The sequence below is a fragment of the Leptopilina heterotoma genome, unplaced genomic scaffold, assembly GCF_015476425.1.
Source record: "Leptopilina heterotoma isolate Lh14 unplaced genomic scaffold, ASM1547642v1 Lhet_34, whole genome shotgun sequence".
In the NCBI taxonomy this organism is placed as follows: Eukaryota; Metazoa; Arthropoda; class Insecta; order Hymenoptera; family Figitidae; genus Leptopilina; species Leptopilina heterotoma.
The window spans coordinates 192,779-211,008 of NW_025111027.1; the positions used below are offsets into that span (position 1 = coordinate 192,779).

The following is an 18,230-nucleotide window of genomic DNA, read 5'->3' on the forward strand; positions in this document are numbered from 1 at the left end:
ATCAACGTCGAAAAGTTCATCAGTTGCAAATAATACGTTTGTTTCGAGCAACAACTTTACATCAAATTCAAATTCTAGTTTGATTGACTATAATATGCAAGAAATGCGAAATACTTCTTCGCATTTTGAAAGTTTACAATCGTCAACCAATAACGATATTTTTACACAATCTTCATATCACTGGTGCCCATCATTCGAAAATAATGACACAGTTGTCAATTCATCAAATGTTAAATATAGCGAGTTTAATCAGAATGAGTCCGAAGTTCTAAATTTATCTTCAAAAGATGATCAAGTTATTCGCCAAAACTGTAGTGTTAGTCAGTCACCACCAGATAATCAAGATGAGTCCGAAGTTATAAATTTATCTTCAAAAGATGAGCAGGTTATTCGACAGAACTCTAGTGTTAGTCACTCATCACAGGATACGGAACAAACTTGTGATATTAATTTAAATGAAAATATAACTGACGAATCTAGTAACATTGTAAATACCACTAAATCAAAATCTACAAGATCAGTGAGAGAATTTAAAAAACATGATATCCTTCCTCCTTGTAATAAGTGTCGTCTCAAGTGTACCGAAAGCCTAACTGACGAAGAGCGAGAAGAAGTTAATACTGCTTTTTGGGGATTAAATTTTTTGGAAAGAAGGAATTTTATAATAAAACACGTCAAAAGCGTTCCTGTAAAACAGCGAAAAACTACTGCAGAATCTGTTCGAAATAACAGTTATAACTATTTCTTCTTCAGTAAGATCAATAAATGTGACAAACAAGTTTGTAAGTCATTTTTTTAGCGACGTTGGGTTTAAAGGGAGGAAACGATTTTATAATTAAAAACGCGTTAAAGAATATTTAACCGATCACTTCACAAGCACAGCCTGACAGGAGAGGAAAATCAACAGATACGAGGAAGGATATTCGGAATACTTTAATAAAAGAACACGTAGAATCGTTCCATCCAAACGTTTCACATTATCGTCGCGCTCATGCCCCCAATAGACGTTATTTGCCGGACACTTTAAGCATTAACGAAATGCATAAAGATTATACGGACAAAAATCCATTTCAATCTTGTAGTTACGACTTATATAGGTCCGTTTTTCAGGAACTAAATATTTCATTTACTAAGCTGGGGCATGAAGAATGTGAAAAATGTGAAAAGTTCGAACTTCACGACAAGACTCATTCTAAGGAAAATTTGAATCCGGACTGCAATGATTGTCAAGAGTGGAAAAATCATTATGCAAGAGTGAAAGAAGCTCGAGTAAAATATAATAAAGATAATGAAAAATCTTTAACAGCAACAGATACTGTTTATTTTTCTGCGGACCTGCAAAAGGTGATAATGTTACCACGGATGGAGGAGTTTAAAGTTGCTGCCTTCACGCGACGTATAATTGCATTTAACCAAAGTTTCGTTCCTATTGGTGCGAATCAAAAGAGCCAGGCACCCATAGCAGTTGTTTGGAACGAGGAAATATCAGGCCGCAAGAAGGAGGACATTGTGAGCTGTTATCACTCATTTTTCTTAAAATTACGGGACTCGAAGCGAATTGTTCTTTGCCTCGACAACTGCACAGGCCAAAACAAAAATTGGTGTCTAATTTCATTTTTAATTTATATTGTCAATTCTATTGAAGTTGAAACGGATTTTATAGAGTTAAATTATTTTGAAACAGATTCGACACATTCATGTCGGCAGATGCGTTTCACCATCAAGTAGAACAATCGTTAAAAAAAATGAAAAAAGTCTACGATTTTGATGATTATTTAAATGCAGTGCAGAGTTGTAATTCCGGAAAAGTAATTGTAAAATCCCAAAGTCATTCAAATTTTCGAAAATGGGAAGACCATTCATCCCAAACTAAATTGAATAACAAAACTAGGCCTCATCTGCACGATATCAAACAAATAAGAGTAACTCGGGGAAGCAACAGCTTCAGTTACAATTTAAGCTATGAAGAAAAAGAAACTCTACCAGAGTTTAATTTTTTAAAAGTGAAATCAATAAAGAACGGTATTTCCCTTCCTGAACCCTACGGTTGTCCTCGTGGAATTTCCCAAAAAAAGAAAGATGATATTGTCCTGAAACTTCTTCCTCTTATGCCGCAAAGTAGACGTCCTTTTTGGCTAAATTTGAAAACTTCTGATAGTCTCGATTTAATTGATAACTACGATAATGAATAAAAGTACAAAATTTTCATCGAATTTTATTTCTTTCGGATATTGAATTATGTTAATTAATTCATTCATGTGAATATTACAATAAAAAATATATTCCATATTTTTCTATTCATAATATAGTTTTTTCATTTACAATCCTTCCACACCTTTTTATCCGCAATAAATTGTACATTGAAACATTTTGATTTAAATTTAATTACTTACAACAGTTATTTATGGGGCATCCTCCACAATTATATTTTAATTCAAAAATTAGAATTACACTGTTTTCGAAAACAGAGCAATTTTCTAACGCGTTTTTTTCCTTTAATGTCAGTAGAATGTAAATAATAAACTGCATAAAATTTATAGAAAATTTCCTTAATTTTTTAAATATGGAATCAAAAATAACATATCTGCAATGAAAATACCTTAAAAATTAAACTTAAAATCAATGTTTTTGAGAAACACTTTTAATTTTTTATTTTTTTTCAACTTAATTTTTATTTTGTTTAATAATTTTAGCAACAAATTTCAGCTAATCCCAATCCTTAATTTAACCTGTAATATCAGTTTAGAATTTAATTCTTTAAACTGAAATTCTTACAATTATTGTTAAATATATACGTATTAATTTTATTATATAGACGTTATTCCCCCACCACGCCACGTGTGGAGTTAACTAAGTTCTTGCTTCTGATCGGCGGCCTGAACTCGACTACCTTTTCGCTGAGCACTCCTTAAGTTAATTTAACTAAGTTTTGCTTTTAAAAAATAACACTTAAGTCCATTTTTTAATATAATTTGTTTAAATAATTAATTTTTGACTGCAGAATTAAAAAGAACTCTATCAATTTACCTAGGAAGTGAAGTTAAATTAAATAATTTTTTATACTACATTAGGTTTATTAATACAAACAGTTTTTCATCATTTTCTCGGATTCACTAAAATATGACTTAACTAAGTTTTTACCAAGTACGGCAGAATAAACAAACTATGCGAAGAAAAATTTACACGAAAGGAAATAGATGAGGCAGTTAAAAGGTGGCTATATACCTGCAAAAATAGTCAAAGTCGCTTACAGTAAGTATCAGAGAAGGTTCTCTTAATATAGTTTCGCACTTTATAATATTAACGATACTTCTATGATTATCTTAAATATTTGTTATAATAGGAAAAAATTAGAGAAACAAAATAGGAGAGCAGTGGAAGAGAAATTGGAATTGGAAGACGACTCCGACGACGGTGCACACGATGGGGATGATAAAAGCGATGAAGAAACAGAGTTATAAATTGTATGGCTATTAAATTTAATTCATTTTTATGTATTTGCAATCACATTAACATATTATAAACATTAATATTAACATATTAATTTAAAACAATATATTTTCCTTTCAAATTGACGATGTACTTAGCGTTTGTAAAGTTTTTAAAAAACAATTTCAGCAAATCGATTAAGTAATTAAATGTATTTTTCTGAAAGTCTTCATATTAGCAGTTTATTTAAATCCTTTGAAACAGATTTATTCTTTTCTATCCAAACAATTTTTCAAATGTTTTTACATTGAAAGTATTTTGAAATTAAAATTAATTTCTTTAATTAAATGATGAAATTTCTAATGATGTAAGAAACAAACTAATTAAAAATCTACGTTATTTTGAAAATAATACTCCACGACATATTAATATAAACGAACGTATTTATACTAAAAAGTTATCCGATGCAAAAATGTTTGTTAAAAATCATAGGAATGTTATATTCACCACTGCGGATAAGGGAAATGTCACGGTAGCATTAGACAAGGTAGACTATATTAGTAAAGTTGAAAACTTATTATCCGATACTAAAACTTATAAAATTTTTTAAAAAAATCCGTTACCAAAACTAAAAACTGAAACTTATAAAATTTTAAAACATTGGAACAATAGTGGTTTTTTGAATAGGAAATATAATGATATTGAATTTACACAAACTAATGCAAATCTTTCAAAATTTTATGGTTTACCAAAAACACACAAAAAAGACAACCCCCTTAGACCTGTTGTCTCCACTATTGGTTCCCCAACATTTTTCTTTTCCAAGCATGTATATAACATATTAAATGATTCTTTTCCAAAAGCCAAATCTCATATACGAAATAGTTTTGATTTCATAGAAAGAATAAAAAATCTTGATATTCCTGACGGTCACATTCTGATTAGCCTTGATGTCGCTTCTTTATTTACGAATGTTGGCTCCAACCATGTATGTGACTCTATCATTAAACGTTATTCAGTAATTGCACAAAATGTAAATATACCTCTAGATGACTTATTAGACGCTTGTCAATTTCTTTTTAACAACACTTTTTTTAAATTTAACAACAAATATTATCATCAAATATATGGTACACCGATGGGCTCATCCATTTCTGGATTGTTTGCAGATATTGTCATGGATGACCTTGAAACGGTTTGTAATGATAAATTATCGTTTAAACCGATTTTCTTTTTTAGGTACGTTGACGACATTATTGCTTGCATACCGGAAAATGGAGTTCATGAGATGATTGACACGTTTAATAATTATGACGAGAGACTACAATTTACATACGAGACTGAAACAAATAATACAATTAACTTCTTAGATGTTCTTATAATTAAAGAAAATAATAAACTTATAACTGACTGGTATAAAAAACCAACTTTCTCCGGACGAACAATTAACTATGAATCGAAACATCCTTTTTCTCAAAAAATTGCCATAGTATCCAATCTTGTCGATAGGGCAATAAAACTTTCGAATAAAAAATTCCATAAGAAAAACATTAAATTTGTCGAAAAAATATTAATTAATAATAATTAACCCATCGAATTTATTAATAAGCACATTAAGAAACGCATGTGTTCCATTGAGTCAAATTCACAATGTAACAAAAGTAATTCGGTTTACAAAATATTACCGAAAGTTTTCTTGCCTTATGTTCCCAATCTTTATGAAAAAACTTCATCTTTCCTAAATAAGTACAGTATTCTAACTATCCCAACCAATAATAAGAACATGAATCATAACTTGGTAATTAAAGGAAAAGATATAAGTAAAAAATCTGAAATCACAAACTCGGTATATAAAATAGGATGCAAAAACTGTTCTGCATCTTATGTTGGACAAACGAAAAGAATGGTGGGTGTTCGTATTAATGAGCACAAAATTTCAAAAACAAATGTTGTTGCTGAACATATCAATTCACTTGGTCATGATTTTGATTGGGATGGATTTTTAGTACTAGATAAAGAAGGTTCATTTAAAAAACGCTTAATTTCTGAAATGATCCACATTAACTTACAAAAAAATTCAATTAATAAAAAAGATGACACATTAAAACTTAGTAGTTATTATACTCATTTTCTTAATGAAAAGAAGGATTTATAATCAGCTGTCTTTTCAGTTTACCTTGACATTTCTCTTTCTTAGTTTTGTTTATCGATGGGGCATTGACCCTGAAAAATTGTACATCGTTCACTCGTACTTGTCTGTATATTTGTTTAGTGTCATATTGTAATCGTAGCGACAAAGATGTACCTATCTTAATTTATAATTTTAATTTATCTAATTTTCTTTTTTTTCGGTAAATATTTTATTTTTAATTTTTTATTGTTAATCAAAAAATTGTAAAAAATTGTAAAAAATCTTTTTTTTTTAATATTTTGTTTTTATAATAAATTATAGTTCTGAAGAGGACAGCTGTGCTGCCGAAACGTAAAAAGAATTGAATTTCTTTTATTTTTATTTTCCATGACTCGGAGTGATCGTTAATTTTCACTATTTATTACTTAAATATTTATTTTACAAAAACTATTGAAATTTAAAACATTTAATTTGTAAATTCTGAAAAAATAGGTTTTTCAAAAATAGTAATTATTAGTTTTTAAAAAAATATAATTGAATTCCCGAAAATAGTTTTTATATAATTTTTAAAAAATTGAAACAATTAGAAATTTTGTAAAATTTTATATTTTCAAGAATTGATTTAATTTTGATAGGAATAGATAAAAACACCATTCAGTTAAAATTTTAGAAAATAATGGATTATATAAAGAATTATAAAAGAAATCGTAGGAATTAATTAAATTCGAAATAATGTTTAAATTAAATTTTTTGAAAAGTTAAAGGAAGCAAAAGTATAAAAATATATATATAAAGTTTTGTTTCAAACAATTATTAATTACATTATTTTTCTTTAGAAATCTTTAAAGTTTTAAATAATTTTATTCAAAAATTCTAAATAAATAATTAAATTTTGAAGGAATTACATTTGCAATTTTTATAAAATTTTCATTGTAATTATTTTAAATTCTAATTCCTATGTAAAAGTAAATAAGAATAAGTTTTTAAATTTTTGTTTAGCAAAAAGTATTGAAATTTTGAATAATTTAATTTAGAAATTCGGAAAAAAATTCTTTCTTGTAAAAATTAAATAAAATTTTTTTAAAAATTATTTGTATTTCTGAAAATTATTTCAATTGAAACAATTGAAAGTTTTGTAAAATTTTCTATTTTAATTAATTTTCTTTTAAAAATTATTTTGAAATATAATTGTATTTTTGAATAATTAATTCTTCCTCAAAAATTTAGACAAAATGATTGAATTTAAACAAATTTAGAATTAATCTTATTAACATGATTGTTCCAGTGGAACTCGAAAGTTGATTTATTTAATAAAAAATATTTTACATTCAAGTTGATAATTATTTTTGATCAAATTCATTCTATGATTAATTAACAAAATTTATTAAAAATATGTTTTATCTTATGCATTAATCTTAAGAGATTAAAATTAATGTATACAAAAATATACACAAAAATAAAAATAAAGAAAGTTCATAAAATTTAAAATAAATGCATGATTTTAAATAAAAAAGCAATTTGAATTTACCGGCTTTTTTCAACCAATAAATGTACTTGTAGCTTAAGGGCAAGATTTTTTTTTTCCTTAACGATTGGTAGTTTAGCTCAGTTGGTTAGGTTATTGCGTTTTGCGTCCGTCGAACCCGTGTTCGATTCTCGGTTCCCCCAAATTTATTTTCAAACATATTTTCGTATTTGTTAGGTTCTTGAAAAACGGTGAGGTTAAATATGAGATTCGAAACTCAAGAAATAAATTTTTTCATATTTTTTAAATATAAGTATAAACTATGTTAGTTAACATTTATTTTAGGGAAAATTTCCTTATAATTCTTTAGGGTTCTTTACGAATATAAGTTTAGAGAAAAATACAAAATAATTTTTTTGTACACTTACACGTTAAAACTGTATAAATTTTCCCTTGTAATTTCTCAGGAAATTTACGGGGAGAACGTCAAGGAAGTTAACACCGGAAAATAACAATCGGAGGACATTTAGAGGTTCTGGGAAATTAACGGGAAGTTAACCGCGTTAAGTTTCGAATTTAACATGGTTAACTTCCCGTTAACTTCCTGCAAAACACGGTGCTATCTGGGCAAGGGCTAAAAATTTTCGTAATGTTAGACTCTCAATAAAAAAATTAAAACCTAAATATTTTTTACTGTTTAATGTGAAAAAAGTACAAGTTACTTAAGTTTCTAAAAAATAAAAATCATCAAAATTTTCATAAAATTTGATCTTTAATCGACTGTAACACTCTTAATTTTCATTGAATCTTAAACTATGACATATGGATCGAAAGGCAATTTAATTATCTTTACAATGACATTCATTATATTTTGACATTTATATTTATGTTAAAAATGAAAAAACACTACTTTTTTAGCGTTTTTATGGTTCAAAGGCTCTGAACCACGGGTTAATATTAAAATTTTTTATTTCCAAATATTGTGTTCTTATTTTTACACAATTTGAAAGAATTTTAGGGGATGAGACCCAATAAAAAAAACTTTATTTTTTTGGGACACCCTACTGACTAGTCACAAGTTATGTACAAACAATAAAGACTATATTGTTAACTATTGAGTTCTTATTCCTCAGGATATTACATATACTATTTTTAAATACTTAAGTTATTTTTAAAGTAAAAATACACTTTTTAATAAAATTTCATTATTTTATGTAGTTTTCAAATTTTTTTCAAAATTATAGAAATTTTAAATAATTTAATCTAGAGATCAATTATTTACTAATTAATACATAAAGAGATGCATTGTCTTGTATTCGTATTTTGCATAAAATTGAAACATTCATTTCTGGAATTATTTAAAAAAATTTATAGTTACAAATCGTTCTATCTACAAAAAATATTTATTAATAGCAATATTGTAAATAAAGCATATAAATGTTGTATATTTCTAGACATATTTGTCACTCAAAAAACTGTAATACAGAAACGTTTGTCTGATTCTTTTGAAATAAGAGTCGACCAAGTTCTGCAGGGCCATGGTACAACTAATACAGGGATGAACTTGACAAGAAAATGTTTTGATCAACCTAAAAAATTTGCTGATTGTTTGGGACTGGACAAAACGTTTGTCAAAAGCATTTTAACTATATTATCTTTGTTCAAGTGCAAAATGACCTTGGATTTGGATTTGTTAGAAAAGTATTCCTAGGATTTTGTCCTTACAAAATTTTTCGGAAATTTTCTCCTGACACATATAATGTAGGAATAAAGTTAGTAAATTATATTTTTTTCAATTATATTTTAAAGGACAAAATCTTCGGTTTGAAGATTTTGTCAAGTCTCCCGATCCGAACGGCGTCATTCCTTTCTTTTCACAAAAGGAAATAGAGGATGCTATTGGACCGTTAGTGAGGTTTGCCAGGGCGATTGGTCAACAAGTTTTTTTGAAATTTTATTTAAAAAAAATAAAAATATTCAATTGATAATAACAAGAGTATTTTTTTTGCAAAATCCTTTTACATTGTGATTTTTCATATGAAATGCTGTATGAAAATTAATATTCAGGAAAAAATTTTCAAGTTTTAGGTGGCACGTTTAAGAAATTCTTACTCAAAGAGTTAAAAACCGACAGTCAGGATGCATCAATGTGGTCCAGTTAAGGAGGTTCTATCGATAATTGATTTAATGAACAGATTTTGATAAAACTTGATGAGCAGCTAGATAAAGTTAATATAAAGGCGTAGTTAAATTTTTGTTACCTCTAGGTACCTATGAAAAAAGTTATAAACATTTTTGATTTTCAACATTTAACATTGAGTCTTATGGGAATTGAGTAGTTTGTCATATATATTTACAAACTGCAAAGTATTAAATGAACAGATATTGATCTAAATTTTTTAAATACTAAACAGATATGCAATAATTACATATCTGTTAAAACAATTGTCAATAGGTACCTGTGAGATTTACAATAAATCAATTTGTAAACAAAATTTACGTTTCATCTGAAAATATAAACAACACTTATAACGTTTGGCAACGTTGCATGCACTATACACATTAAATTTGAGCGCGAAATTTAAATGATAATTTTCATCACAGGTTAGAAATAATTCGACGTTGCCAAACGTTTGACGTTACCAAGTGAGTCAAAACATTAAATATTTCTCACTGTTTTGACTAGCTGCGTCAAGCGATAGAACCTCCTTAAAAGCATGTAACCTTTCGTTTACTGAAGGTGAGAGAGATTTGAAATCTATCCCACTGTGGACCCTTTTTAACTGTTGAAGTAATTTATAATTAGCTTAAGAATTCAATATATTTTATAAATGTTAGCTTCTAATTACAGATTCATGTAAAATATATTGGTAAAATTTTGTACTATAAACGCATTTTTAGTCAAAGAGAAATTTAAATTGTTACCGTAGTTTTTGCTTTATGTCCTGTTCTAAAAGGTAAAACTTTCTCTCCAAACTTTGCAGAAAATGTTTCTAAATCCCAATTAAGAATCTCCCATATATGCTCTCCATTGAACGTTTTAAGTATATTACGGAATAAAACAGGTTCCTTTAAATTCTTAATGGCATGCTGTAAAGTCTCAGCTGAAGGTTTTGCCATAATCTGAAAATATTTTAATAAATTATAGGTAATTCAAATACTATTGTGGGTATTGTTTTGAAATAGGAAAATGTAAATATATTAAAATTCCATAAGTAAATGTATGTACAACACTTCTCTGTATGATTTTTGTCAATAGATTTGTCAATAGACGTAGTGTTTTTAAATGGATTTTTATGCAAAAAAATATTCTGAGGTAGAAACCTCTTCCTTTTCTTATGTATTAAAAACGTCTCACTCTGTCTGGGCCGTCATTGCCGAGAGCTGGAGTCGCAATGCCGATGAAGCATTTTGACCAACTTAGGGTGGCTGTTGATATTAAGTTTGAGGAGACTGTTTCGGGACTCTACCCTGCTCCCCAATGTCTGCCTCTCTAGGAAAGCGATATTTGTGGAGTACATGGACTCCGACAAACTTGAAGTTGTTCTTTAAATGACCGCTTGTTATTCAATGTTTGACGTGAAAGTTGACTGAACATTGCATGAGAGTTCAAGAAAATTTAAACTTCCATGCAATTTTCAGTCAACTTTTGAGTCAAACTTTAAAAAACAGTCGAAATTTAAAGATAAGTTTTTATGACGTTAGACAAAAGCCGGGGATATACTTCAGAAAGCGAGTTAAGCTGCGGTTACACCTCTGCAGGCTGCCTGCCTGCGCAGGCAGGAGCAACGAGAGTAAGGGAGAAGTTTGAAGTCACTGACTCTCTTACTCTTGTACGTTACCATGACAACCTGCAGGCAGGCAGGCTGCCTGCAGAGGTGTAACCGCAGCCTTACCTCTGATCTTTTTAGAACTTGGTATACCTACGTAATTTTGGCTGCTGATTACGAAAATTAAAGTGAAAGTTGTCGACTAGCACAATTTTATGGTGAAAACATTAAAAACCCAAAAACATAGTTTTTCGTAATTCTCTTCGTAAATATAAAAAATATTTTAAAATGTTTTAGACAAAAGTTGTAGATGTCAATGAATCACATCTTTTATATTATATTTTTTCTTAATCTTTTTAAATAAGCTTTATTTTATCCCATTGAATCCTTTTCTATACCCAAAGACAACTTTATATACTAATTTCAATGTCACTACATACTTTTATCCCGCTTTATACCTCCCTGCTGGAGGTAAAGGGATAGAAATATTATCTCCTTGAATATTTCGATGGCTCCGAATGACATTATCTCAACTCTGACGCGTGCTGGTATTCTGTAGTAACTCTGAGACGTTCGTGTAAATTGTCTTAACTCGAGACACGTTTTAGAATATTGAAGTTCAAAAACGATTTTTAAACCACTCCGCAATGTTTAATAAAGTGGTAACACAACTTGCTAACGAGAGGAAGAAACTTTGGCGCACCCTGGTGGCACTTATTCAAAATAATTTCGAGCATATACTTTGAAGCAGCGCGGGACATTTCAAAATCGAACACCAGAGTGCGCCAGAGCTTCTTTCACTCACTAGCAAGTTGTATTACCAGTTCTATATAAGAAGAGACGCTTGCATTCTCAAACTTAGACAAATTTTGTCTTTGTCTGATTTTTATCACATTCTGTTTTTAACAGAGTATTCTAATTAAATTAATTATTTTTCCTTTTCTAGATTAGTAATTCAATTTTTTTTTTGAAAAATTTTTGATATGTGTTGGTATTTGTAAAATATTGATTTCAAACGTTGGTTCAATATTGGTAACCAAGTAATAACCAAGCATTAATTTAATTTAAAAGCATTGGTCATTAATATTGGTCCAATCTTTGTTGCCAATGAATAACCAAGGCTTGGAATGTCCGGCATTTGCCTTGGCAGCCAATAGTGATCCAATATTGGCTGCCAATGCTTGGCAAAGTCGTGATCATACCAAGACTCTGGCAATAATAGCCCGATATTAGTTGCCAATGTTTGACCAAGAAAAAACTGTTGGCAGCCAATATTGGTCCATTATTTAGCCAATGGTGACCATTGGCAATTTTCCATTGGGTAATATTGTGCTGTTATTTTGTTTGGATTTACAATTTTAGTGTGATATTATATTGTTTTTATAAAAATCCATAATTTTAATAATTTAAAAAATTTTATTTATGAGCTTTCGCCCGTCGACGACAGGCATCCTTAGATATTTTAACTGAAATGCATGTTATTTTCAATTACACTGAAAGAATTTTAGGCAGCATTTTTTTAATATATTATAAAATAATAAACTAATCAAGAACATTTTGTTCTTGATTACAAAAACAAAAACGTTAAACAATTTTAAAAAAAATTATATCATTAATAATCCTTATATCATTAATAGCTGCAAGAATAGTTACGCCCTTCGTTTTTTCGACATAAAAAAAATCCGTAAAATCGCTGCAGTTCGGAACAGAATCGAGTTACAGCAAAATAATACATGCACTCAGAAAAAAATTTGTTCGAAACAACTAAATTTTGGTTGAATCAACCAAATAAATGCATTGCTATACAGTCAACCAAACGTTTGTTTGATTCAACCAAATAATTTCTTCCAATACGTTTGTTTGTCTTACCGCAATTGGCTATTACACTTAACCAAAAATTTTTATTTAATATAACTAAAAAATTTGTTTATTTTAAGAGAAAAGATTTGTTTGATTCAAATAAACAGTTTTAGTAAACGTATTTGGTTCATTTAAATAAATATTTTTGTTTACTTAATTTTGTTATTTATTTTCCTCTAATAATATTGTGAGATTAAAAATTTTACAATGGCTTAAATAATTTACAAAATCAAAAATAAATCAAAATAATTCAAAATTTGCAAAATTCTTAATAATTGCTATCTCAGTGCCGTTCAGAGATATAGCGCAATCACCTTCGGAATCATACTTAAGCGAAAAGGGGCAAAAACTACAAAATTGTTGGGCGCCAGGCTCACCGATGAGCCATCGTCAGCAGCAACAAAATTAGCAAAATTATTGTTTTGGAGGAAACAAGACCACCAGGCTAATTTCTCTTCACCAAATTCTACTTCAAAACTTAATCACAAAATCAAACAAAATTCGCGAATCATCGAACAGAAGCGAATATCAAATCAAAGCATCAAAATGGAATTTAGTCAAAATCTACAAAATAATACTTAAGTATGATTTACCGGATTTTCACAGCAAAATGTTGCTCGGACTAACTCAAAAATGAAGAAGCATTGGGCTAGGGCTTTGGTGAGAGTATTTTCAAGGCAAAAATAAAGAAACATAATTAAAATTGACAATAAAAAATATATTCAATAAGTAATCATGTTCAGTTTACAAAAAAAGAACAAAATATTCGCTCAATTCAAACAAAATAACAAAATAAAATCTAAACTAATAATTTCCGACATAATTCTCGAACTTAATATTCGTCTCAAATAATTACAAAAATGTACGCAAAATAATCAAACAAAATTGTGAAATTTCATTATAAAACAAAAAAAATCTCTGCTACTCAACAAAATTTAATACGCAAAATAAACTAAATTTAACGCAAAATGACTTGGTTCTAAACTCACTCATTACACACAATCAATTCTCTAATTATTTCTAACTAATTAATACGCGACATTTTGAATTTAATCACAGCAAGAAAGTTTGGAGGGAAACCGCGAGGCATTACGAAATTTTAACAAACTCGTAAAATACATAATAATATCACAAAATTGGAACAATGATTCGGAATGAAGCCTTTTAATTTAAGCTTGAAATTAGAAATCAAATGACAAAACCGAAAATTGTCGCAAAGAAGAGACCATGAGGTCGAAAAGTGGCGTCACTTCGAAAAGAAAGCAAGAATTTATATTCTCTACGCGAAATAATCTAAATTTAATCAAAGAAAACAAACGAAAAATTGAGAATATGCATTCTTTTAAACAATACTGTCGACTCACCGATTTCGAGACTAGACGTGGACGGGAAGCAACTCAGAACCGGGTCGTCTTCTCGTCCTGGACACCTTTTAATCGTCGATCTCACAAAAGTACAAAATTTAAAAGGGAGAAGCCCACAAAATAAATGATCGCTGAGCGAGTCCAAAACGCAAGTGCCGGTGTTTGTCACGTTTTCTCATTAATTCGCCGGTAGCGTCGTGTTTCCTAGCTAACCTGACCTACGGCGGTCGCGCGCGCCATTATTTCGAGGCAGCGCCGCGGCGGCAAATTCATTCAAATTTGAAAATTACAATTCTTAACAAAATAGTAAATTAATAATTTTCGTTCAATAAAATACTCACACATCAAACCAAATTTCATAATAACATAAAAAAATCTCAATTTCAATGAAATAATGTAACAATACTAGCGATAATCTAACTTCAAAATAATATTCAAAATAAGCAAAATTAAATTCATATCAAAATCAAATTAATAATTAATTAGAAAAAATGATCTAATAATTAAGCTAATTAACAAGTTAATTAACAGGCAAAATAATCACTACTAAAACCAATAAATTTGCAAAATTACAAAAGCAAGCAAAATAGTAAGCAAAATTTAAATTAACGCGATGTTAATTTCAAAATAGCAAAGCAAGCAAAACAAAGCCAAATTAGTTTTACGCGAGCGATTTACAAATACGATGATCAGGAGCTTTTCTTCTGCTACGGAACGATAAATTGGTAGGAGAGGTTGACTTCCAAAAGACAAAAACCAATTTGATCAAAGCTTTCGATCTTTAGAGAAAATAGTCAACTCGGCCTAAGTTGACAAATTTGTTGGAACTTCCAACGACAATTGGTGGCAGCGACCAGAGGAAACTTCCTTCCACGTGAATGTGTGTGTGCGTGTCAAAACAACAGAACAGAATGGGTTTGGTCCAAAACCAAACGCAAGGGCAGCATCCAAACAGCCAGCAATAAAATAATATCTGGTACGACCAGTGGTTAAAATTTAGGCGTCAAACAGCCAAAAGTGCAGCTTCCAACAGCTAAGGTGCAGCTTCGAACAGCCAAATTTAAAAGAGCACAAACGGCTCAAAGTGCGGCGTCAAACAGCCAAATTGTCAAAAGTGTAAATGTGTGGCCTCAAACAGCCAAGCAGAGCATCGAACAGCCAGTGTGGTGAGTGGTTGGAGAGTTAACCTCCAAATATCCAATATCGTTCCTCCTTCGGGTCTCAGAGTACAAATCCAAAAGAGAATCGCTCGTGACAAACAAAAAAATAAAGCAAAGCAGTAAACAAAAGATAAAATAAATCGCATTTTATCGAGGTCGAGTCGCAGAGCAGAGATTTTCGCAGAAAAGTGTCCAAAAGGAGAAAGCTATAATTTTTCTAAATTTTAAATTCAATCAACTTTACTCGGATGTAACGTGTAAAAATATTCACGTTACAATATTTTAATTTCCTAACTTAATATTTTCTAGTACATATTATTGGTTAATTTATAATTTATTATATAATTATTGATATTTTAAAATTATACATATAATAAATGATAAATTAACCAATAATATGTATACTAGAAAATATTAAATTAGGAAATTCAAACATTATTAGAGGAAAATAAATAACAATTAAGTAAAACCCGCTGCCAAGTTGTACATTTTTATAATTTTAATGTTCATTTCAGGAACACTTTGCTTCCTCACAGAAATAATAATAATTGAAATATAAGAATTAATTTTTATAAAAGAGTTAAAAATCATTAAATCTTGGTCCAAGAAATATGTTTTTATATATTCTATAAGATCGTTATAATAATTTAATAATTACACATAAGTTAATAAACAAGAATGTTGACAAAATTATATTTTCCACAATTTTTGATTTTTCAAATACGAATAATTTGATATTTTTGACCGAATCAGGTTCAAAAATAGGTCAATCGAAGCCTTTTTTAATGCTCTACAAGTTGGTAATGAAACTTTTAAAGTTTCTTTTATATTTTTCAACAAAATTTTCAAAAAAGTGTTATTTTCGAAAAATTTAGATTTTTAAAACTTTAATATCTCTGACTATTATAGACGAAAAATGTTTAATGAAGGCTCAAAAGATGCGTCTAAAAAAACTCTACAAAACTAAAGAAAAACATTTATAGGTGCCCTAACATTTTTTTTAAGTTATGGCCAAAAAACGTTTTTTTACAAAATAAAAAATGCAAAAAAATATAGTTAAACTTTATGAATCGGGCTGAAAATACTCTCATTTTATGTCCCCCGGGGAGACCTACAATTAAAAAAAATTGAGGCCTTTAGCTCTTCCTCGTTCTGAGATATTGAGGCAAATGTAAAGTTAGTACACACACACACATCGGGACAAATTTTTAAAATCCGTTTTTTGGACTTCGGAGGTCAAAATACGTCGAAATTTTTTTTTATTTATTTAGAAAATTTAAACTCAGAAAAAAGTTTATTCGAAACAACCAACTGAAAACTTTACAAAACCTTTTTGTAAATATTCTCAAATAAAATGATTTGGTTGAATCAAACAAATTTGTTTTGACTCAAAAATCCAAACAAAAATAGTAATGCCCCACCCTACCCTATACCTGGGTATAAATTATACAAAAATCTTGTAAATAGTAAAAGGTCAAATATCTGACTGACCAGTGGCGGATAATGTTATCTCTTTCTATCTCATAGGAATATTTGACTCTTGGGGGGGCAAGCACCCGTGCCCCCCTGGATCGGCCACTGTGACTGACAACCTTTTCGTGGTGTACCTTGGGCAAACGGGAATAGTTTGGCGAATTTCAGCAGTGACAACTTTACTTTTTTGTAAATTTTTTTGAAAAGTTGACTAAAAAATCAATATTTACAATAAATAGGCATACAGTAGAACCTCGATAAGTCGAAGAAAATGTCCATTCCCTTCCCTAGAAGCCCAAAAACCTCTGTAACTCGAAGTAATTTTAATTTCTCTTCAACAACTTTACCATGTATTTCAACCTCTATATATCTCGAAATTAGTAGGGGAATGTAGTCAAGGTTGGTCTACTGTCTAGGTAGGCCACTCGCGTTTTTTTGTCAAGTTGACTAGCGCCACCTACGCGCATATTTGTCGAAGCTTGTCTTAGTGAAACCTAACTTTTTGTTCAATTACATTTTCGGAAAATCAAAAATTGTGTTTTCTGTGACGTCGGTACAAAAAAAGCTCAAAAAAAGTTTTGTGCATAATGTGAAAAACCATTAATAAAAGATAAAAAACAAATTGAATCGTCAAGGCAAGTATGCAGAAAATTTGTGGGACTCATGGTTGAAAGGAAAACAAAGTAAAAAATCGAATCCCGAAACGTATTTCTTTATGGTTACAACAATTCGGTAATGTTACTTACTGTCAAGGTCGGCCACTATGTGTTTAAAATGCGCAAAGATGAGGACGAGCTACTTCATTTGCAAAAACTGCAATTCTGTATAACTCATAATATAATTGATCATCTTATTAATATTTTTATTTAATTTTATTAATATTTTAGTGCAAAATTTTTTTTTATTTATATTTATTTTTTTATATTGTTTATTTTTATTATTTTGTTATTTCATTAAGTTACAAACTGTAAACAATAAAGAATCAATTTTCCGTAACTCCAAACATGTTATTTTATTTTTTAAAGATTAATGCCCTTTGAATTTTAAACATGGCCGACCTTGACTGTAATGGCCAACCTGGACTACAAATTTTTTTTTTTTTAAATCTTTATAACTTTTTCATTTTTAAACCTGTCAATTTACTTTGTACAGAAAAAATGTTCCTATTAAACAGGACTTTCCAACCATATACTTCAATTGTCCAAATTCATTTTTAAAAAAAAGTTATAAACAAAAGTCAAAAAGGTGGCCGACCTAGACTTTGTTCCCCTACATATGGCCCTTTTAAACCTCTATAACTTGAAGGTTTTGTTTTTCGCAACATCTATATCTCGAGCTAATATACAATACAATTGTTATCAAACAGTGGTTCCTGTATTGAATTTAAAATTATTATTATTTTTATTAATAATGTTAATAATAATATGATAATAAACGTACGTATAGAAACTTTTCTATTGTGTATAAATATAAAGTATGTAAAAACCTCTATATGTCGAATTATATTTTCAGAAACCTCTATAACTCGCAACCCTCTATAAGTCGAAACCTCTTTAACTCGAAGTTTTCAGCGTTTCC

At 29.2% G+C, this 18,230-nt stretch overlaps 1 protein-coding gene across 2 annotated transcripts in view; it reads right to left on the minus strand.

Moving 5' to 3' along the window:
• Positions 1–10,088, minus strand: part of LOC122505079 — a 92,997-nt gene extending 82,909 nt beyond the window's left edge. The window contains exons 1-2 of one of the 2 annotated variants that reach the window (XR_006301890.1): positions 9,951–10,088; positions 3,834–4,769 (exon numbers count right to left, since the gene is read on the minus strand). The gene's annotated coding sequence lies outside the window, so the exon portion shown is untranslated. Of the gene's footprint in view, positions 1–3,833; positions 4,770–9,950 lie in introns of those variants that run through there. The other variant, XM_043616513.1, reaches the window with a different exon arrangement.
• Between the last annotated feature and the right edge of the window lie 8,142 nt (positions 10,089–18,230).